Source organism: Protopterus annectens, chromosome 10.part0 (assembly GCF_019279795.1).
Source record: "Protopterus annectens isolate FY-2018-M chromosome 10.part0, PAN1.0, whole genome shotgun sequence".
Lineage (NCBI taxonomy): Eukaryota > Metazoa > Chordata > Ceratodontiformes > Protopteridae > Protopterus > Protopterus annectens.
This window is the reverse complement of record NC_056744.1, coordinates 739,099,302-739,123,727: the sequence shown is the minus strand read 5'-3', so window position 1 is coordinate 739,123,727 and position 24,426 is coordinate 739,099,302. Positions and strand designations below refer to the sequence as shown.

Sequence of the window (24,426 nt, the reverse complement as noted above, 5' to 3'; positions counted from 1 at the left end):
GTCAGCATAAAGACAATTGGCAGCATAATTCATGTCCAAATACATGAAAACAAACAAATTACTGACAAAAGGAAAAGTAAACCAACAGTCAGGTGCCTTACATGTCATCTCATACAGCAGGGTGTGGCATTAGGTTGTGTGCAGTCAGTCTGAAGTGGCCCCTAGCTTGATTTATTCCACTTATAAACAACTTTAGCTAACAGTAAGTTAAACAGGTGATGGAAGTTTCAAAGTAACTGGCCACATCTGAATCAAACTCATCAGCTTATAGTCCTTACTATACAGCTTGATCTTTCAGCTGTCACAAATATATAAAAGAAAATTAACTACAGCACTGATGACATGAAAGATTCACTATTAGCATTTATGGTCAGTGAAGGCAAGCTTAACTACAAACATTACATATAATAACTTGATAAAAAGGTACTGCCAAGGTGTAGGCAGAAAATCTGCAGAAAGCCAGTATCACGCACTGCAGCTCCATGTAATGTGCCAAGTTTAATCACTATGGCCAGTTTTGTGCACTGACAGCTTCCAGACCCAATATGTTACAAGAACCCTGCAGCAAAGTCCTACAGTGTGTGTGTGTGTGTGTGTGTGTGTGTGTGTGTGTGTGTGTGTGTGTGTGTGTGTGTGTGTGTGTGCGCGCGCGTGTGTGTGTGTGTATGTGCATGTATAAGTGGACGTTGCACAGGGACAGTACAGTTGTGCAAAATCTTAGCATAACGGTAGATGTCCTTCTCTTCACTATTGAATATAAATTCATTACATTAAGGATCTCCTGCCAAGGGCAGCCTGATGTCCGTCCAGTATACCAAAACCTTTAGGTTGCTTTAAGGTATGCCATACATCACACATATGCTCCTTGTGTGGCGTAGGGCATAAAGGTGATGACTGGACATACCATCCTCAGAATTGATAGCCCCAGTAGGAACGCCAGTCCAAGGAAAATACAAAGGTAATTAGTACATCCAGAAGAGAAATGGACCAAGGTGTGGAAGGAGGAAGGGAGTGCATACTGCAAAAGTGAAGAGAAGGGCATCTACCATTATGGCAAGGTTTTACACAACTGTACTACGTTCTTCCATTTCACTGTTGCAGTATTCATTACATTAGAGAGAGAGCCAAAGCTCAGGAAGAAACTTGGGAGGAGGAAGGACCAGCAGAGCCCTCTAGAAAGCCAACAAGAATGGCCCTGGCAAAACCAGCTTTAGCTCTGGAGATTCCATCCAGCTTGTGGTGCTTGGTAAATGTATGCACAGAAGTCCAGGTAGCTACCTCCAGAGTAGAGTTAGTATCCAAACCTTTGAAAAAAGCACCAGAAAAAGCCACAGCCCTAGTAGAATGTGCCTTAACAGAATAAGGAAGGCTCTTACCATGAAATGAATAACAAAAAGAAATAGCTTTTGATATCCAAGAAGAAATAGTTTGCTTGGATACAGCTAATCCTAAGGACCTATGATGAAAGGAAACAAAGAGATGATCAGATTTCTTAATAGTCTTAATTCTTATCCAAATAAAATCTGAGTTGTCTATGCACATCCAGCAGTACCTTCTCACTGGATAGAAAAAGTAGGCAAATAGACTAATTAAGGGATAACTCTTTTACCTCCTTGGGCATAAATGATGGATTAGTCCTTATGAAACACCAAAAAGGAGGACAAACCATAAGGGCTTGAGGCTCAGACACCTGTCAGGCAAAAGTAAGGGCTAACATAAGAGCAATGTTGCAAGGAAGCTAAAACTGCAGGCTCAAAAGGATCCCGAGTCAATTTTTCCAAAACAAAATGAACATCCCAGGGAGGAGGAGGAGGAAAGTACAGTTTTGTACCTACCATAAATGTAGATGTTTGAGTGCTAATACACCTGCAGTCATAACAGATGGGTTGTCCTGCCGTCAGGCGGGTCCTCGGTCGGCCGAATTCCAAAGTCTAGGTCCAGCGTCAGTTGTCGTCGCTTCTTCCCTGACGTCAGTGCGACAGGGGTATAAAAGAACCAGCCGACGCCATTTTCTTCAGTTTTTCTTGCCCCAGATGCCAGGTGCCCCCAGATGCCAGGTGCCCCCAGAAGGAAGGCAATACATAAATTTATGCAATAATGCAATGCAGTATAATCACAAAACAGTAGTTGCAAGCAAATACACAATAAAAGAATACCCCAATCAGGTTGTATGAGGAGGTGTTAGCCATTAGGCCAGTTCCAGAGGGGAAGGAGGGAGGGGAACTTGGACTGCAGCTGTATTAGCACTCGAACATCTACATTTATGGTAGGTACAAAACTGTACTACGTTCATCGTGCATACAGCTGCAGTCATAACAGATGGGTAGAATCCCAAAGCTAAAATAAGGGTGGTAGGCACTAGGTGGAACTAGGAGGAGCTAGGATGCCCTGCAAAACTGCAGTGGCAAAACCTGCTCTAGATTTGGAGTATAAAGGCAGGTGATAGTGCTTGAAGAAGGTATGCACAGAACTCCAAGTGGCAGCTTCCAAAATATCTTTGGTAGGAACCCCCCTGAGGAAAGCTGCAGAGGTAGCTGTGGCCCTAGTGGAATGCGACCTTATGCCTGCAGGTACAGTTTTACCAAGAAGAGAGTAACAAAAGCGTAAGCAGTGGGCTATCCACTTTGAGATTGTCCGTTTGGAAATGGGCTTCCCTTGAGCCCCTGTAGCATAGGACACAAAGAGTTGCTCAGATTTTCTGAAAGGCTTTGTTCTGTCCAAATAATAGCGTAGTTGCCTGTGAATGTCCAAAGAATGTAGTAACCTCTCCCCTTTGTTTTGGGGATTGGGGTAAAAGATAGGTAAGTGGATAGCCTGATTCAAGGCTACCCTGGATACTACCTTTGGCCTAAAGGAAGGGTTGGTTCGTAAGGAAACTCTGTTCTGATGGAAAATGATGAAAGGTTGCACAGCCATGAGGGCTTGTAGTTCAGAAACCCTGTGAGCTGAGGTGATAGCCAGCAGGAAGGCTGTTTTCCAGGACAAATATTGTAGTTCTGATGAGGCAGCTGGCTCGAAAGGAGGCAAAGTCAGTTTCTCTAGAATGAAATTGAGATCCCAAGCAGGCACTGGTTGTTTCCTTGGGGGTTTAATATTCTTAGCCCCTCTGAGGAACTGTCTTAAGAGGGGGTGAGAGAATAAAGGAGGATCAGTGTTGTATTCTGCAGAAATGGCTGAGGCATGGATTTTGATGGAAGAGAATGAAAGTCCACTGCTTAGCATCTCAGCTAGGTACTGTAATATTTGAGGTAAATTCAATATCCCAGGGTTCTGGCCCTTTTTCTCATTCCAAGCACAAAACCGTTTCCATTTGGCGGAGTAGGCTTTTCTAGTAGAAATTCTTCTGGCCTCCAAAATAACATCATGTACCTCCTTGGAGAGTAGGGTCTGTTGTGATTTTAAGGAATCTTCCATGCGGCTAGATTGAGTGTTTTCAGCTGACTGTGAAGAGTTTTGAAGTTGTGCTGAGTCAGTAGAAGAGGCATTAGAGGCAGGATCCATGGTGGGGTATGCGTCAGACTCCTCAGGAGTGGGTACCAGTGTTGCCTTGGCCAGTCTGGAGCAATGAGAATCATCTGTGGTCTGTCTGCTCTGGTTTTTAATAGAACTTTGGGGAGCAGAGGAAGAGGTGGAAAGACATAGACTGTCATTGTTGTCCAACTGAAAGAGAGTGCGTCTACTTTCCAGGCCTGTGAATGAAAGGTCCTTGAGCAGAATTTTGCCAATTGGTGATTTCTGCGGGAGGCAAAGAGATCTATGTCTGGCCTTCCCCATGCTTGAATTATCTTTGAAAAAACTTGAGGATGCAACTTCCATTCGTGTGGATCTGTCATATTTCTGCTTAGGTTGTCTGCCAGCGTGTTTTCCTTGCCTGGCAGGAACTGTGCTTGAAGCTCGATTTATAATTCTAGAGCCATGTTCCAAACAGACATGGCTAGCCTGCATAGGGGGTATGAATGAGTTCCTCCCTGTTCGTTTATGTACCACATTACTGTGGTGTTGTCTGTCCTTATCAATAGCTGGCCTGGATGCAGCAGGTCTTTGAAAGCTATAATAGCATTTATTACTGCTAGCATTTCCTTTTGATTGATGTGTAGGTGCTTTTTTTTTTGGGACCATCTGCCCTGAATGCACCGATTTGTCAAGTGCGCCCCCCAGGCGTAATCCAAGGCATCTGTTGTGATGATTTGGCTTGCTTGAGGCTTGCAGAATGGGAGACCTGTGTTTCTTTGGCATGCTTGAGCCCACCACAGAAATTCCTTTTGAAGACATGGAATAAGTGGTATTATTGTTTCCAAGCTGTGGCTGTGCTGAGACCATAGGTTTTTTAAGTACCATTGAAGTTTCCTTATATGCAGCTTTGCACATGGGATTAGTAGGATACAAGATGCCATGAATCCCAGAGCCTGCAGGATTTTCCTTGCAGTCAGCCTGGTGAAAAGTACAGTTTTGTACCTACCATAAATGTAGATGTTCGAAGAGCCACATTGCTGCAGTCCTTACATATGGGTAGTCCGCTGTCCTCGGTCGGCCCGAATACCAAAGTATAAGGCTGACGTCGGTCATGGGCGCTCAGATCTGACATCAGAGCGTCAGGGTATAAAAGCGCATGACCGACGTCATATCCTCAGTCTTTTCTTGCCCCAGATGTCAGAAGGCCCTAAAAAGAAAGGCCACAGCCCAAAAACAGGATACCTCCCAAAAACATGCCCAACAACAACCACCACCCAAACCATATAACCATGCCAAAATACAGAGGGGAAGGAGGGAGGGTAAATTGGACTGCAGCAATGTGGATCTTCGAACATCTACATTTATGGTAGGTACAAAACTGTACTATGTTCTTCATCTCACATTGCTGCAGTCCTTACATATGGGTAGAATCCCAAAGCAGAGGAAAGGGAGGATGGCAAAATCATAAAGCATTAGGGGCTGCCAAAATGCCCTGTAATATTGCAGTGGCAAATCCAGCCCTAGACTTAGAATAAAGAGGAAGGTGGTAATGCTTGGAAAAAGTATGTACTGAACTCCAAGTGGCTGCTTCCAAAATATCTTTTGTAGCTACCCCCCTTAGAAAGGCAGTAGAAGTGGCAGTAGCTCTAGTGGAATGAGGTCTGATTCCAGCCGGAATCTCCTTACCATGATGGGAATAACAGAAAGAAATACAAAACCCAATCCATTTAGAAATAGTTTGTTTTGAAACAGGTTTTCCCTGAGAACCCAAAGCAAAAGAAAAGTACAGTTTTGTACCTACCATAAATGTAGATGTTCGAAGATCCACATTGCTGCAGTCCTAACACTTGGGTAGTCCGCTGTCCCAGTCGGCCCGAATACCAAAGTATATGGCTGACGTCGGTCAAGGCGCATTAGTCTGACGTCAGGACGTCAGGGTACAAATGCGCATGACCGACGTCATATCCTCAGTCTTTTCTTGCCCCAGATGTCAGAAGACCCTAAAAAGATAAGGCTAAAAGCAAAAAACACCACACACTCCTGCACCAAATATATATACAATATATACAATTTTACAAGAGTATAACCTCACCCACACAACCACCCCTAAACACAGAGGGGAAGGAGGGAGGGTAAATTGGACTGCAGCAATGTGGATCTTCGAACATCTACATTTATGGTAGGTACAAAACTGTACTATGTTCTTCATACCACATTGCTGCAGTCCTAACACTTGGGTAGAATCCCAAAGCAGAGGTAAGGGAGGCTGGCAAATCATAAGGAAGCAGGAGCTGACAACATGCCCTGCAAAATAGCCGTGGCAAAACCAGCCCTAGATTTAGAGTAGAGAGGAAGGTGGTAATGCTTAGAGAAAGTATGCACTGAACTCCAAGTAGCTGCCTCCAAAATTTCCTTAGTTGCCACCCCCCTTAGAAATGCTGTAGAAGTGGCAGTAGCCCTAGTGGAATGAGGCCTAATCCCAGCCGGAATCTCCTTGCCATGATGGGAATAACAAAATGCAATGCAAAACCCAATCCACTTAGAAATAGTTTGTTTTGACACAGGCTTGCCCTGAGAACTCAAAGCAAAAGAAACAAACAACTGCTGAGACTGCCTAAAATCCTTAGTCCTGCTTAAATAATAACGCAACTGCCTGTGTACATCTAAAGTGTGCAAAATCTTTTCCCCCTTATTTTGGGGATCTGCATAAAAGGTAGGCAAATGAATAGTTTGGTTTAAAGCCACACTAGAAACCACTTTAGGCATAAAGGAAGGATTAGTGCGTAAAGATACCCTATCCTTATGAAAATCAGGAAAGGCTCAACCGCCATAAGGGCCTGCAATTCAGACACCCTTCTTGCAGATGTAATGGCTAACAAAAAGCAGTCTTCCATGACAAATATTTCAATTCAGCAGTAGCTGCAGGCTCAAAAGGTTGTAGAGTGAGTTTCTCCAACACAAAATTGAGGTCCCAAGCAGGAGTGGGAGCTCTACGTGGGGGTCTTATATTCTTTGCCCCTCTAAGAAATTGCTTGAACAAAGGATGAGAAAACAATGGTGGGTCACAATCATAGTGAGCTGAAATTGCTGCAGCATGAATCTTAATGGAAGAGAAAGACAAACCTTTGTCCAATAACTCAGTAAGATATTGAAGAGCCACACTCAAATTCGGCTCAGAAACATCCACATCCTTTGCTGCACACCAAAATAAAAATCTCTTCCATTTTCCTGCGTACACTTTCCTTGTACTAGGTCTTCTGGCTTCCATAATCACATTCAAAACTTGTTGAGGAAGCTGAGACCTGCTATGGTTCAAAACAGAATATGCCAAGCTGTTAGATGAAGAGAGTGAAGCTTGACATTGAGCAGATGCCCGTCCTTCTGAGACAATAGGTGTGGAATCAAAGGTAAGGGCCATGGAGGCTTCCTTACCAGACTCCTCAGCAATGGGTACCAGTGCTGCCGAGGCCAATCCGGAGCTATTAAAATCATCCTTGGCTTGTCTTGTCTGACCTTTAGAAGTACCTTTGGGAGGAGAGGCAGAGGTGGAAAGGCATACACATGAAGATTTTTCCAACTGAAAGAAAGAGCATCCACTTTCCAGGCTGTGTGATGAAACCTTTTCGTGCAAAACTTTGGCAGCTGGTGGTTTAGTGGAGAAGCGAACAGATCTATGTCTGGAGTTCCCATGACACTGTCAATGTCTGAAATACATGAAGATCCAGTTTCCACTCGTGGGGATCCATGATTTGCCTGCTTAACACATCTGCTAAGGAGTTCTGTGCTCCTGGCAGAAACCTTGCTTGAAGATTCAGCTGCAAGCTTAACACAGTCTCCCACAAAATCATTGCTTGCCTGCATAGAGGATAAGAATGTGTTCCCCCTTGTTTGTTGATGTACCACATGACAGTTGTGTTGTCTGTTAGAATCAACACCTGCCCTGGAAGAAGTAAATCCTTGAAAGCCAGTAATGCAAACTGGACTGCTAACATCTCCTTCATGTTGATATGTAGATGCTGCAGTCTGGCAGGCCACTTGTCTTGTATCCACTTTCCATTCAGATGAGCTCCCCAAGCTGTGTCTGAGGCATCTGTCGTTAGAATCTGACTCGCCTCTGGCCGGGTCACAGAGAGTCCCTTGTTTAGGTGACATTCCTGAGCCCACCACAAAAATTCCTTTTGAATGCAAGGTATTATTTGAATGACAGTGTCCAAATCCTGGCAGTGCTGTGTCCATACATTTTTGAGATACCATTGTAACTTCCTCATATGCAGTTTGGCATTGGGAAGTACCAGAATACAAGATGCCATGAACCCTAAGGCTTGAAGGACTGTCCTTGCAGTCAGCCCGGACTGATGAGATAGTTGATGGAAGTAAAGAGAAAGATTCTTTTGTTTGTCCGGGGTTAAAAAGGCCATCTGGGTTGCTGTATTCAGTCTCACACCCAGAAAGCACATGTCTTGAGAGGGTACTAGACTGGACTTTATTTCGTTCACAGAATACCCTAGGCATCTTAGCACTGCTATCACATATTCCAAATGCTGAAGAAGCACGTCCCTTCCTTGAGCCAGAATCAGGCAATCGTCCAAATAAGGATAGATTTGTATTCCTTTTAGCCTGAAGAAAGCTATCACTGGAGCCAGAACCTTTGTGAATACTCTGGGCAGTAGATAAGCCAAAGGGCAATGCAGAGAACTGATAATGAGAATTCCCAGCTCAAAACGCAGATACTTCCTGCAAATTAGTCTGATAGGAACATGAAGGTAAGCTTCCTTGAGATCCAAAGTTACCATCCAGTGATCTTTGCCCAGCAGAGGTAAAAGCTGTTGTAACGTCAACATTTTGAACTTGGGAATGTCCAGATAAGTGTTGAGGATAGACAGATCCAAAATTGGTCTCCACGTGTTCCCCTTTTTTGGTACTAGGAACAGGCGAGAATAAAATCCTAGGCCCTTTCTGGCACAGGAACCGGCTGAATGGTCCCTATTTGGAGCAACAGAGAAATTTGCTTGTGAGCCTCTTTCCTTTGTTGAGGAGGAATGTCTGGCATGCCTTTGAAAGGAGGCAAGGTATGGAAATAAAACCTGTAACCGTGGTGAATAATATCCAATACCCATCTGTCTTGGGTAATTAAACTCCAGTTTTCTTTGAAAAGTGCCAACCTTCCTCCCAAAGGTGCTGCCAGCCGAGAAGATTCTGGCAGCTGAAAAGGCAGGTCATTGTGTCTGTTTACGAAAGGACTGACCCCTGCCCTCACCAGAAGACTGAGCAGGTGAACTCCTGTTCTAGGCCTAAAAGAACCTTGAGCTCTGCCTCTACCACGTCTAGACCTACCCCTAGACTGGGAATCATAAGCAGGATATGTCCACCCCTTGGTAGGCCAATTTCTACTAAACTTCGGAGGCTGAACCTGCAAAAATTCTTTAACAGTCTGCATAGACTTAGCCTTGTCTTCCATTTTCTTTAGAACTGCTTCCACAGGCGAACCAAACAACACATCAGATTGTAAAGGAGCATCTAAAATCCTTGTTTTCACATGCTCAGCTAAATTCTGATCCCTCAACCAGGCGTGCCTGCGAAGAACCGAACCAGTGGCAGCCACCCTCGAAGAGGCCTGCACAGCATCAAAACCACATTGCAAAGAATGCTTACCCACCTGTTCAGAAACATGAACTAAATCCTGCAACTCTTTACACTCAATACCTTCCGCCAAAGCATCTACCTTAGACTTTAATTGTGAAAGGAGATAATTTTGGTATTTCAACATGTGAAACTGGCAATTCAAAGCTCTCATGGCCAAAGTGGAAGAAGTATACACTTTCTTTCCCCATCTATCCAAAGCCCTAGCCTCTATCTGGAGGAACAGGATTTTTAACAACAGAAGCCTTAACACCTTTAGGCCCCTGTGAAACAGTTTCTGGGTCTGCCCTAGGACTCTTAAAAAGATACTTATGAGCTTCAGGCACCCTATAATATCTATCCAGTTTAACTGGAGCAGGAGGCAAAGAGTCAGGGTTCAGAGAAGCCTCTGCAAAAACATCCTCTACCACATCTAGAACAGGAGGTATAGCTAAAGGCCTATGCTGGGGTAGAAACAAAAAGTCCCTAAGCCTTTTCCTGGAATCAGAGAAATCCTGACCTTCCCATTTAAAATGCTCCCTCATGGAATGAAGAGTCTCTGAAAATGAAAAATCCTCAGGAGGAGAAGCAGAAGGAGTAGAATCATCTACATCAGAATCAGAGTAAGGATACTCCTGCAAGTCTTCAGCCGAAGACTCAGAAGCATCCGAACACTGCTCAAAACTCCCAAGCTCAGGTTCCACCCTAGGCCTCTTATCAGGAGGGGGCATAGAACCTCTAATCATTGTAATCAAATCTTCTGCCATCTTAAGCATATGCTTCTTAGGTACAGACCCTGAAGAACTAGGGGTAACTCCTGAAACAAAACCTGGCCTGCCCCTGGGAGAAGCCTTGGAAACAGCAGGGGAGGGCCTAACCACCTTAGGAAGGGAGGGAAGAACAGCTACCTGAGAAGCCCCTTCTGCCTGGCCTACCTCCTGAGAGGTCACATCTTGCAGTAATAAAGTCTCTCCTGGGATTCCAAAGAAATTTCTGGCTGAACCCCTGGCTCCACCGAGCCCTCTAAAGAACCGGCGTCCGGGACGGACGGTTCTTCAACCTAGGCTTTGCTGTTTTGTCCTTGCGCTTTTTGGCGAAGCGGGCGTCGGAGCATCCGACGGCATTTTATAATTACACCGCTTCCCAAAACTAACCTGGCACAATCTAATCTTCTCTTTATAGTGCGTTTGTTAAATCTAGCACAAGAGCGACAGCCAACAACGTCGTGCTCAGGCCCTAGGCAAGGTATACACAAGGTATGGTAATCCCTATGAGGTATCTGTTTCCCACAAGAAATACAGTTATTCACTTTTTCTGACATCCGGTAAAATACTGAGGCAAGAAAAACCAAAATAATCTAGCGGGTACTTAGCCAATTTGGATTCGGTCTGAAACTCCGACTTCGGAAAATCTCAGAACGCCAACCTGCACTTGCAAAACTGCTTCTGCATCGGACCATGCGGCAAAAAAGACTGAGGATATGACGTCGGTCATGCGCATTTGTACCCTGACGTCCTGACGTCAGACTAATGCGCCTTGACCGACGTCAGCCATATACTTTGGTATTCGGGCCGACTGGGACAGCGGACTACCCAAGTGTTAGGACTGCAGCAATGTGGTATGAAGAACATCAAACAACTGCTGAGACTGCCTGAACCCCTTGGTTCTGCTCAAATAACAACGTAACTGCCTGTGAATATCCAAAGTATGCAAAATCTTCTCCCCTTTATTTTGAGGGTTTGCATAAAAAGTAGGCAAGTGAATAGTTTGGTTCAAGGCCACACTAGAAACCACTTTAGGCATAAAGGAAGGATTAGTACGCAAAGATACCCTATCCTTATGAAAAATCAGGAAAGGTTCCACTGCCATAAGGGCCTGTAATTCAGAAACCCTTCTTGCAGAGGTAATGGCCAACAAAAAAGCAGTCTTCCATGATAAATACTTTAACTCGGCAGTAGCTGCAGGCTCAAAAGGTTGTAGAGTAAGCTTTTCCAACACAAAATTGAGATCCCAAGCAGGAGTAGGAGCTCTCGTGGGGTCTTATGTTCTTTGCCCCTCTAAGAAATTGCTTAAACAAAGGATGGGAAAATAAAGGAGGGTCACAGTCATAGTGAGCAGAAATGGCTGCAGCATGAACCTTTATCGAGGAGAAAGACAAACCCTTGTCCAATAACTCAGTAAGATATTGAAGAGAAACACTTAAATCAGGTTTGGAAACATCAAAGTCCTTCGCTTTGCTCCAAAGAAAAATCTCCTCCATTTATCAGCGTAAACTTTCCTTGTACTAGGCCTTCTGGCCTCCAAAATAACATTCAAAACTTGTGGTGGAAGCTGAGACCCTCCAGGGTCTAAAACAAAATATGCCAGGCTGTGAGATGCAGAGACTGAATCTTGACATTGAGGAAGTGATTGCCCTCCTGAGACAAAAGATGCGGAATCAAAGGCAGAGGCCATGGAGGCTCCGTACTAAATTCCTCAGTAGTGGGTACCAGTGCTGTCGAGGCCAATCCGGAGCTATCAGAATCATGGATGGCTTGTCTTTCTGGCCTTCAAGAGTACCTTGGGAATGAGAGGCAGAGGTGGAAAGGCATAGACATGAAGATTGCTCCAACTGAATGATAGAGCATCCACCTTCCAAGCTGTGGGATGAAACATTTTGTGCAAAACTTTGGCAACTGGTAATTTAGTGGAGAAGCGAACAGATCTATGTCTGGAGTCCCCCATAACACTGTCAACTTTTGAAATACATGAGGATCCAGTTTCCACTCGTGAGGATCCACTATTTGTCTGCTCAACACATCTGCTAAGGAGTTCTGTGCTCCTGGTAGAAACCTTGCCTGAAGATTGAGGTGTAAACTGAGAGCAGTCTCCCACAAAATCATCGCTTGCCTGCAAAGAGGGTACGAATGGGTTCCCCTTGCTTGTTGATGTACCACATGACAGTAGTGTTGTCTGTTTGAATCAACACCTGCCCTGGTTGAAGTAAATCCTTGAAAGCCATCAATGCAAACTGAACTGCTAACATCTCCTTCAAGTTGATATGCAAATGTTGAAGTCTGACAGGCCACGTGTCTTGCACCCATTTTCCATTGAGGTGTGCTCCCCAGGCCTTGTCCGAGGCATCTGTCGTTAGAATCCGACTCGCCTCTGGTCGGGTCACAGAGAGTCCCTTGTTTAGGTGACATTCCTGAGCCCACCACAAAAATTCCTTCTGAATGCAAGGTATTATCTGAATGACAGTGTCTAGATCTTGGCAGTGTTGTGTCCATACATTTTTGAGATACCATTGAAGCTTCCTCATATGCAGTTTGGCATTGGGAAGCACCAGAATACAAGATGCCATGAACCCCAAGGCTTGAAGGGCTGTCCTTGCAGTCAGCCTGGACTGTAGAGACATTTGATGGAAATAAAGAGAAAGGCTTCTTTGTTTGTCCGGGGTCAAAAAGCCATCTGGGAAGCTGTATTCAGTCTCACACCCAGAAAGCACATGTCCTGAGAGGGTACTAGACTGGACTTTGTTTCGTTCACAGAATACCCTAGGCATCTTAACACTACCATCACATACTGTAGATGATGAAGAAGTTCGTCCTTGTCTTGTGCAATAATCAGGCAATCGTCCAAATAAGGATAAATCTGTATTCCTCTTAACCTGAAAAAGGCTACCACTGGAGCCAGAACCTTTGTGAACACTCTGGGCGCAGTAGATAAGCCAAAGGGCAATGCAGAGAACTGATAATGTAAATTTCCAGCCCGAAAACGCAGGTACCTCCTGCAACTGGGCCTGATAGGAACATGAAGATAAGCCTCTGAGATCCAGAGTTACCATCCAGTGATCTTTTCCCAACAGAGGTAAAAGCTGTTGTAACGTCAGCATTTTGAACTTTGGAATGTCCAGATAAGTGTTGAGGATAGATAAATCCAAAATTGGTCTCCACGTGTTCCCTTTCTTTGGTACTAGAAACAGGCGAGAATAAAATCCTAGGCCCACTTCTGACAGAGGAACTGGCTGTATAGCTCCTATATGAAGAAGTAAAGAAATCTGCTTGTGAGCCTCTATCCTTTGCCGAGGAGGAACGTCTGGCATGCCTTTGAAAGGAGGCAGTGTATGGAAATAGAACTTGTAGCCTCGGTTTATAATGTCTAATACCCATTTGTCCTGGGTGACTAAAAGCCAGTTTTGAATGAAAAGTGCTAACTTTCCTCCCAAAGGAGCTGCCAGGGAAGAAGAATCTGGCAGCTGAAAATGCAGGTCATTGGGCCTGTTTACGAAAGGACTGGCCCCTGCCCTCACCTGCAGATTGTGCAGGAGAACTCCAAGTTCTAGGCCTAAAAGTACTGTGAGCTCTGCCCCTGCCACGTCTAGATCTACCCCTAGACTGAGAATCAGAAGAAGGGTACGTCCAACCCTAGTAGGCCAATTTCTACTAAACTTTGGAGGTTGCACCAGCAAAAAATCTTTAACAGTCTGCATAGACTTAGCCTTGTCTTCCATTTTCTTCAAAACCGACTCCACAGGGGGACCAAACAAAACTTCAGACTGTAAAGGGGCATCCAGAATTCTAGTCTTAACATGCTCGGACAAATTCTGATCCTTAAGCCAGGCGTGCCTACGAAGAACCGAACCAGTGGCAGCCACCCTAGAAGAGGCCTGTACAGCATCAAAACCACACTGCAAGGAATGCTTACCCACCTGTTCAGAGACATGTACTAAATCCTGCGATTCTTTACACTCTATGCCCTCTGCCAAAGTATCCACTTTAGATTTTAGCTGAGAAAGGAGGAAATTCTGATACTTCAACATATGAAACTGGCAATTCAAAGCCCTCATTGCTAACGTAGAAGAGGTATACACCTTCTTACCCCATCTATCCAAAGCCCTAGCTTCCTTATCTAGAGGAACCGGATTCTTAACAACAGAGGCTCTAACACCCTTAGGCCCCTGACTAATAGTTTCTGGGTCCACCCTAGGACTCTTATACAGATATTTATGAGCCTCAGGCACCCTGTAATACCTGTCCGGTTTGACTGGCGCAGGAGGCAAAGAATCTGGATTAAGGGAAGCCTCCGAGAAAACATCTTGAACAACATCCAAAACAGGAGGTATAGCCAAGGGCCTATGCTGTGGTAAAAACAAGAATTCCCTAAGCCTCTTCCGTGAATCAGAGAAATCCTGTCCTTCCCACTTAAAATGCTCCCTCATGGAATGCAGAGTTTCTGAAAATGAAAAATCCTCTGGAGGAGAAGCAGAAGGAGTGGAATCCTCTGCATCAGAGTCCGAATAAGGGAGAAAATCTTGAATATCTTCAGCAGAAGACTCTGAGTCATCTGAGGCCTGATCCAAACCTTCCAACTCAGGCTCCACCCTGGGCCTCTTATCAGGAGGGGGCATAGAACCTCTAATTAAAGTAATCAAATCTTCTGCCATTTTAAGCATGTGCTTTTTAGGCACAGACCCTGAAGTACCTGGAGAGACACCAGAGGAAGGCAAAACAGACCTGCCCTTAGAAGAAGCCTTAGAAGTAGTAGCAGGAGGCCTAACCACCTTAGGCATAGAAGGGAGAACAGTAACCTGAGAGGCCCCTTCAGCTAGACCTGACTCCTGTGAGGCCACATCCTGCAAAATCAAAGATTCCCCCTGAGACTCAACAGAAACTTCAGGGACTGCAGCCGGATCCACCTGTTCCACTGTAGCTTCTACAGGACAGGCGTCCGAAAGGGACAAAACATCCTGTCTAGGTTTTAAAGATTTGTCTTTGCGCTTCTTCGTGGAAGCGGGCGTCGGAGGATCAGACGGCATATTATAATTACACCGCTTACCAAAGACTAACCTAGCGCAATCTAACCTTCGTTTTATGGTGCGCTTATTAAACCTAGCACAAAACCGACACCCTACTACGTCGTGCTCAGGTCCCAAACAAGGAATGCAAAGAGAATGATAATCCCTATGCGGTATCTGTTTCCCACAAGAAATACAATTATTCACTTTTTCTGACATCCGGAATTAACTGAGGCAAGAAAAAACAAAAATATTCCCCAACGGGTACTTAGCCAACTTGGTTTCGGGTCTGAAACTCAGAATACGAAAATTTCAGAACGCCGAACGGCACTCGCAACGCTGCTTCTGCATCGGACCATGCGGCAAAAAAGACTGAGGATATGACGTCGGTCATGCGCTTTTATACCCTGACGCTCTGATGTCAGATCTGAGCGCCCATGACCGACGTCAGCCTTATACTTTGGTATTCGGGCCAACCGAGGACAGCGGACTACCCATATGTAAGGACTGCAGCAATGTGAGATGAAGAACATGGTGCCATTTTTCTGAAGTATTGAGTTAGTTGCCCTTGTTTCTCTGGCATGAGGTAGGCCATCTGGGTGTTTGTATCCAAGTTGGCACTCAGGAAAATTACTGTCTGAGATGGTAGTAGCCTTGATTTCTTTTTGTTGACTGTGTATCCCAGGGAATTCAACAACCTTATTACAAAAAGCCAGATGTTTCAGAAGTATGTGCTTGCTGTCCGCTTGGATCAGGCAGTCATCCCGATATGGGTATATTTGTATCCTTTGTAGTCTGCAGTAGGCAATTACTGATGCCAGGCATTTCGTGAACACTCTGGGTGCAGTAGATAAGCCAAAGGGCAATGCAGGGAATTGATAATGTGTAGAACCTGCAAGAAATCTGAGGTATCTTCTGCAATCTTGTCTGATAGGGACATGCAGGTATGCCTCCTTGAGGTCCAATGTTACCAGCCAAGACTCCTTGCCCAGCATGGGAAGAAGCTGCTGTAATGTGAGCATCTTGAATTTTGGCACGAGTAAAAAAGTGTTTAGGATGGATAGGTTCAAAATAGGTCTCCAATCTTTGCCCTTCCTTGGTACCAGGAATAGTCTGGAATAAAAACCTTGACCCTGTTCTTGTGCAGGTACCTCTTGAATAGCTTTCATGTCCATGAGATCTGAAATTTGTTTTGTGCCTCTGCCCTTTGATTGTGTGGCAGGTTTGGCATGCCTCTCATTTTGGAAGGGTGTGAAAGTGGAATCTGTAGCCTCTGTCTATAATGTCCAGGATCCATTTGTCTTTTGTGACAATATGCCAATTTTTGAAAATAGTGCCAGTTTCCCACCTAAAGGTGCTGCCATTTGAGCCTTGCTTGGCATGCAAAGGGGAAAGTCATTGGTTCTGCTTTCTGAATGGCTGTGAACTATCCTCACTACCTCTTTGTGTAGGTGCTTGCCATTGTCTGCCTCAAACCGATCCATGAGATTCCCCCCTACCCCTCGAGCCTGTATCTACCTCTTTGGGGTCTGTCAGTGGCTGGAAAGGACCAATTTTTGAAGGCCAATTTCTACTGAAGCGTGGAGGTTGTACCTGTAGGAAATCTTTCACTGTTTGCATTGATTTTGCCTTTTCCTCCATTTTCTTTAATACCTCCTCAGCTTTAGCACCAAACAATACATCTTTTTGCAGAGGTGCATCCAGTAATTTAGCTTTGACATGATCTGGTAAGGTTTGCTCTTTAAGCCAAGCATGTCTACGTATGACTGATCCTGTAACAGCAGCTCTACATGAGGCTTCTAAAGCATCAAAACCACATTGCAAGGTATGTTTACCTACTTGCTCTGCACTATGCATCAAATCCTGCAACTCCTTCAAATCTGGTTGTTCAGGTTGTGACATTTTGTTTCTCAGCTGTGATAACAGAAACTGTTGGTACTTTAACATATGGAACTGGCAGTTTAATGCCCTCATGGATAAGGTGGCCGAGGTGTATACCTTTTCCCCCACCTTTCTAAAGCTCTGGAATCCCTCTCTGAAGGTAATGGGTTTTTAGCAGTGGAGGCCTTAATTCCCTTGGGGCCCTGTGAGATAGTTTCTGGGTCAGCCGCATGGCTTTTGTATAGCCAGAGGCCTGTGCTGAGGGAGCAAGAGAAAATCCCTAAGCCTTTTCTTGGAGTCTGAGTACTCTTGGCCTTCCCAATGGAAGTGTTCCCTCAAGGTATGCAAGGTTTCCCCAAAAGAGTAATCCTCAGGGGGGGGGGGGGACAGAAGGAATGGACTCCTCTGCATCAGAATCTTTAAAAGGGGAGTATGAATGTTCCTGGTCATCAGAATGTTCTGAAATAATGGAAGCCTGGTCCGAGGAGGGGGATTCTTCCTCCACTCTGGGCCTTTTTTCCGGGGGGGGGGGTTGAGAACCCCTGATGAGAGTAATTAAGTCCTCAGCCATTTTGAGCATCTGCTTTTTAGGCATGGGGCCTTGAGAAGGACCCTGTGGGGTTTGTTTTTTAGAATGCATGGCTGTCTTAGACTTAGTGAAAGCCTTGATGGAAAAAGAAGAGGAAGGCCTGAAGACACCTTGAGAGGAGGCAGACCTGTCTAAATGAGTTTCACCGCCAAGAGTGGCTTCGGTATCTGTAGTCGGGGTGTGGGCCGAAGAGCCTGCGACCTCGGGTAGAGAAGACACCGCCAATGAAGTGTCGTCGGTAGTCAGGGGCTGCGTAGGCTCCTCGCTGAGAACCGGACCACCTGTAGTCGGCTTTGGCGTGGTATCGGTAGAGGCCGTGGCCCTCGTGTGTCTGTCCTTATCTTTGCGTTTTTTAGTCAAAACTGGAGTCGGAGTATCCGACGACATTATGTAGTTACATTTTTTGCCAAAAAAGTGCTGGGCGAACTCCGCCCAACGCTTAATGGTGCGTTTGTTGAATGTAGCACAAAAACGACAGGCTGAGACGTCGTGGTCTGGGCCTAAGCAAGGAATGCAGAGGGAATGAAAATCCTTATGCGGTATTTGCTTCCCACATGAAATACAATTATTAACTTTGTCTGACATCGGACTGAGGCAAGAAAAGTTTCCCCAACGGGGTACTAAGCTTTCAAGAAGACTTCAGTTGTAGATATTCGTAATCTCAGGAGCTGGCCGACCGGCACTTGCGAACTGCTTCTGCTTCGGGCACCATGCGGCAAGAAAGACTGAAGAAAATGGCGTTGGCTGGTTCTTTTATACCCCTGTCGCACTGACGTCAGGGAAGAAGCGACGACGACAACCGACACCGGACCTAGACTTTGGAATTCGGCCGACCGAGGACCCGCCTGAAGGCAGGACAACCCATCTGTTATGACTGCAGCTGTATGCACGATGAACATCAGGCTTCCTGAGGGGCTTAACATGAAGAAAGCCTTTAAGGACTTGTTTAGCCTCAAATCTAGAAGCTAAAGGAGAAGATAAAGCGAGACAAGCAGAGACAGCAGTAAGTGGGCCTTTAACAGAACAATAAACCAAACCAGCATTCAGCAATTTCCACAGATAAGACAGAACAAAAGGAACATCAACAGAAAGTGGATCCATGTTATGAGAAAGACACCAAAGAGAAAATTCTTCCATTTGGATAAATATGATTTCCTGGTACTGGGTTCCTTGCCTCCTGCAGAACCCTAAGCACATCCTCAGAAAAAAAGGTGTCTATGTGGAATCAAAATTCTATCACCCACAGTGTCAGTTGAAGAGTGACAGGTGGGGATGTATGAGAAATCCCTTGACCTGTGTGAGTAAATTCACCCTGTGAGGTAACTTGTGATAAATGCCTGTGGCTAAATGCAGAAGAAGAGGGAACCAATGCTGCTTTGGGCAAAAGGGAGTCACCACTACAATTTTGGGAGCATTCTGTTGAATTTTGTACAGGACTTTTGGAAAGAGGGGAAGGGGAGGGAAAGCATAAAAAGAAGCATCCCCTTCCAAGAAAAAGACAGATCATCCACCTTCCAAATCAGAGGACCTGGGAGTCTTGCACAAAAAACAGGAAGGTGTCTGTTCAGAGGGGAGGCAAAAAGATCTATTTGAGGAGTACCCCACTGATGGACAATGTCTAATAAACATATCCCTGTGAAGCTTCCATTCATGGGACTGAGTTAAGGACTTGCTCAGAGTGTCTGCCATAATGTTTGGACCTGAGATAGTGTAAACTGCCTGAAGAGTCACTTGATACTGGACAGCAAGATCCCACACTATGAGTGCCAACTAGCAAATAAGATAAGATCTTGTCCCTCTATGTTTGTTTACATACCACATCACTGTGATACTGGCTGTAAATACCTTGAGAGGCCCAGGGGAGAAAAGAGGATGAAAAGCCTAGCAGAAGAGATCTCATCTCTGACACGAATGTGCTCTTTCTGTTGAAGAGGCGACTACACCCCCTTCACCTTTAGGGAGCCAAAAGCGGCTCCCAATACCATGTCTGAAGCATCTGTGAACAGCTCCTGAGAGGGAAGAGGGGGATGAAAAGGGAGTCCTGTATTTAGAGACAACTGCTGGATCCACCAGTGAAGCTTCTTCCTAAATCAAGGTAGAAGAGGATCAACAAATTCTAGGGGGATGTTCATGTTGAAGCCAAACTGACTTCAAAAAACACTGAAAGTTTCTCATATGGAGTTTGGTCAGAGGGAGCATACAGATGGTGAGGCCATGACTCCCGCAGCTCTCAGAAACTCCATGGCTGTAATACAGGCCAGAAAAAAAAAAAGAGTCCGAAAAAAAGAAGCAAGTGTCAAGGCCTTGGGAGGAGGTCGGGATGCCATCATAGGCACCATCTGGATCCTGCACCCCCAGAAAAACATGGTCTTGAGAAGGAGTTAGAAAAGACTTTTTGAAGTGTATTGTGAACCCCAGGCTTTGCAAAAGGGAAATGACAAAATTAAGATTTTGCAACAGGATCTCTGGAGAGGATGTTTGAAACAGGAGTTTGTCCAAGTACGGAAATACTTGGATCCCCTGCATCCTGCAAAAAGCAATCACAAGAGCAAGGCATTTAGTGAATACCCTTGGGGCAGTAGAAAGGCCAAGGGGCAAAGCAGACAACTAAAAATGCCAGGAAGCAACACAGAAACATAAAAACTTCCTGAAAAGGGGATAGATTGGGAAATGGAGATAAGTACCCTTGAGATCCAGAGACACCATAAAAGCCTGAGGAAACAAGAGTGGGAAAAAAGTCTGAAGGGACAACATTCGAAAAGAGGGCACCTTCAGAAAAGTGTTTAGATGAGAGAGGGCTAAAACTGGTCTTCAAGTACCCTTTTTTCCTGGGTACTAGAAATATCCTGGTGTAATACCCCTCCATCCTTTGGGACACAGGCACCTTCTTTCCTGAGGTACCTCTAGAAAGAAGGAAAGTTGTTCCTGAGGGAGCTAAGTAACACCCATAAAAGACGGAAGAGATTTCCAAATACCCCGCCCTGACGAATAATGGATATGACCCAGGAATCCTGAGTAATCTATAGCCAAACAGGAAGAGACCGAGAGAGACGAAGAGAAAGAGGAAAGTGGCTGGGAAGAATAGGATAGTCAGACAGCACCTGGTTTATCTGGAAAAGAAGACTTCTGAGGCACTGAAGTCTGAGCAGCCTTAGCACTTGCCACCCTTTTTACCCTTAGGAGGAGGGTGAGATTGCCTGTGAACTAAGGCTAGCTTATCAAGGTAGTTTCTCTGAAATTGAGGCACAGGAGAAACAAACCCATGTTTAAGTTCCAGTGAGGCCTTGCCCTTATCTTGAAGGGGCAAATACAGCAGCAGCAGCTTCAGCAAACAAGTGTTTATTATCAACAGGGGCATCCATCAACTTAGCTTTAACATCATCAGGCAAAAGTTGAAGCCGAAGTCAAGAATACCTCATCAATGACCCACAAGCAGCAGCCCTAGTGGAAGCATCTGCTGCATCATAACTACACTTGATAGAATGACAAGCTACCTGGGAGGAAGTCCCTAACAGGGAAAGAGCAGACGTTTTACCCTCACAGTCTGGAAGATGAGAAATAATCTGACAGGCCTGGGATAGGAGAGCCAAAAAATACTTGGACATATGGGTCTGATAATTAACAGCCCTAAAAGCCAAGGTAGCAAAGGTGTAAACCTTCTTGCCCGGTCTTTCAATGTTCCCGCTATCTTTATCAGGAGGGCAGTAACTTGGGAGAAGGAAGCAATTGACAGGGCTTGTCAGAAGCTACAGACACCACTGAGGGGTCAGCAGAAGGACACTTGTACAAAAATGTACAGTCCACAAGCACCCTCTAGAATCTATCAGGTTTCTTGGGAGCAGGGGACCAAGAGTCTGTAGCCTTAGAAGCATTGGAAAATGCATCCAACAAGGCAGCCAAAACAAGAGGAACAGCAGAAGGTTTAGGAGAATCCAGCTGCAGCAACTCATAACATCACTTATCTACCTCAGAAACCTGAGCACAATCCCATTTAAAAAAGTCCTTCATCCTGGAGATAGTGTGCCACAAGAAATCTCTTCAAAGGGATTTTCAGGACTGGTACATTCCTCTTCTTCTGATCCACAGTCCAAAGAAGTGGGAATCTAAGAAGAGTAAGCAAGGGATTCCTCATCTGAATCCAGCTCCTACTCACAGGAACCTTGTTGCTTGGGTCTTTTTAGGGGGTAGACGACCAAGGGGGGCTGGACAAACTCCCTGAGGAGGTTTCAATGTCATCAAAGCACTAAACAAGCTCTGGGCGAAGGTCTACCATTCACTCTCTGGATGCTTAGGAGCAGAAGAAATATGTTTAGCCGTTTGCTTTTTCTTTAATGGAACGTCTACCTTATGCAATTTGTAAGACTCTGACCCTGGACAACATTCAATAATGGTAGTAGGGACTTCTTTTCTGACTAATATTTGAGGAATACCCCTTGACTCCTCAGAGATAATCAGTCATGGTTCCCCCTGAACGTCCAAAACGGACGTCTGCAATACCTCCTTGAATGTGCTTAAAGTCAGATCCCCACCAGCCTCCAACCTGGAGGAATTCAACAATAAAGCCAGGCAAACCTCCAGGCATTCACACTCCTTGAAACAAGACGTTCAGCATAGTTTGAACAGGAGAAGATTCCGGTCTAGGCTTCTTGGCCTTCTTCTCTTCACTGACGGCTGTCCCTCGGAGTGGGAAGGTCCTTCCATTATGTCTTTCGCAAGAAGCTTAAGACACTAGTTTTCAAGACAGAGCACCAAAGAAGAAATCCTACTACAAAGTGTTTTAGGTACATAAGACTGGCAGATGGAACAGGAAGTATGGTCATGGGAGGCATGAAGGTAAAACAGACACTCTTTAGGGGGAATCTGACTTCCACACTGGCATTTACACTTCTTGGATGACATGAAACACAACAAGCAACACTAAAAAAAGATAAGTAAGAAAGAACCCCAATGGCTTGTTGACCCAGCAATGGAACGGCCATTCAGATTGATGATCAAGTGAAGCTGTTTAGACTGGCAGCAAAGCAGTTCTGAGGATGGTATGTCCAGATGCCCTACACTACTCAAGAAACATATGTGTAATGTACAGCATACCTTTAAGCAACCTAAAGGCTTTGGTATACTGGCCGGACGTCGGCTGCCCCTCGGCAGGGGACACCTAATATAATGAATACTGCAACAGTGAAATGGAAGGACATCTTGTATCCTGCAATACTAAAAACTCTCGGGGCTCACAACGAAATAAGACCTTGTTATTTGTGACATAACAGAAAAATAAATAAATAAAAAATAAAGAATCCTAGTCAGTTTCAGATTTACTTTATCTGAAAGTATGTAAACTATATAAATTATACAGCAAATTGTTTTTAGGCTTTCTTGGCTGTCTTGCCCAGACAGACACCTTTAGTCTGACAAAAAAATGTAAATGAACAAATGTGTAACTAATTGAAAAAAGAAAAAAAAAAAGTAAAAAAAAGTGTTTCATTCTGTAGTGTACAAGACACGATCTGAACTTGTCAAACATTAACCTTGTTACTTTTAACACAGACAAGACTGTAAATAGCTGCATGAAAACAGAAAGATACCATTTAAGATAAATAAGACTTAGCTGACAGAAGTGGAGGTACTTTTAAAAAGTAGTATTGTTTGCACATTTTGGTCCTTAATCACAAATTCAGAAATGGAGAGGGCACTCCAGGGTATGTGGGTATGACATAAGTATCTTCTCATGAAGTGTTAATGAGCTGATTGATTAACAAGCAACTTACTTAGGGCAATAAATGGGCATATTAGACAAGCCAGCTGCTCTTCATACATTCTTAGTCTGAAATGTGACACCTGAGAAATGCACAGGATGGAGTAGGCATATTGCAAGGCTTGTACACACATTTCTTACACTAAGATTAGGGTGTAAATATTTGAAAATTGGGTTATTTACTCTGCCTGCTCTGCACTGGCAATTTCTGTTCATTATACATTGTAACTATGTTTTTAGGTACTAAGTGTGCAGAATTCATGGGATTTGGGGGAGACACAAACGGTGTCTTAGTACACACCTGGATTACAACAAATGTAGCGTTTACTTAGCTACAGGAAGCAGTACAGCACATATACATAATGTTCAAAAATTAATGCTTCTGATGAATGGGGAAACGCACTCTACTTAATATCCTTATTAGGAGAGAAGTATAAGTTCCTCTGGGGAATCTGTATAGACAGAAACCCATGAACAGAAGGGAAAGTGTACTGGAAATCATATAATCCTAACTCAGTTTAGTACAGTTGTGCTGGCAATTTACCATAATTAGATGTTTAAGTACATTCACTGACACAGTGCTGACTCTTAGCATTCCTGCTTGCAGAAGCCCCACAGCCACTCAGACTTCCAGGACATTATAATTTTCCCCTTCAGGACCGGCAGATGTCAGAGGTACATTACTAACATGTTTAGGATTAGGGGGTGTAACATAATACACTGCTGATATTCAGAGGGCAGGGAAACCATTTTTAAGGCAAGTCGTTAGTCCTACTCATAACAAAGACTGACAGCCCAAGTATCCCAACTGAATGCTTTATAATGTGTTGATACTTGGCATGTGAAAATGCTCTCTTCAAGACCTTTTGGAGCTAAAGAAAGAGAAGTATAGCATACCCTTCTAGTGGTGACAGTACCCACAGGACACACGTTCCCTCTAATAGTCCTCATTTCTGCCTTTTTGGACTCTACGCAGGTAGTTCACTGGGATTTCAGGAAAAGTTCCGCAACATTTTACATTTCACAGAAGAAAAATTATCCAGCATGTGCTCGTTATTCTCAGCAGCCTTAAAATCTCACATAATAATCAACAGCAAATAACAGCCCTGGTGGTATCACCTAAATTGCTAACAAGCATGTAAATGTCTGACTGTTATGATGATGAATACTGTTCACATCGCTCTACAGTCTCGGCAATACAGTGTTGTTGGGTACATCTGCACTAAATGGGAGGGATGACACTGCAAGGTCTGACAAAAGAGCAGTTCGCTTTTGTAAATGTTAAAAACATCAAGACAGCACACAAACAGAGGTAACTGCAAGGCCTGTACACCACTGTGTACAATGTTTATAAAT

At 44.5% G+C, this 24,426-nt stretch overlaps 1 protein-coding gene across 1 annotated transcript in view; it reads right to left on the bottom strand.

Moving 5' to 3' along the window:
* The window catches only part of CACHD1 (cache domain containing 1), a 1,377,863-nt gene that overhangs the window by 1,105,056 nt on the left and 248,381 nt on the right, over positions 1-24,426 (bottom strand). The window lies entirely within an intron of this gene.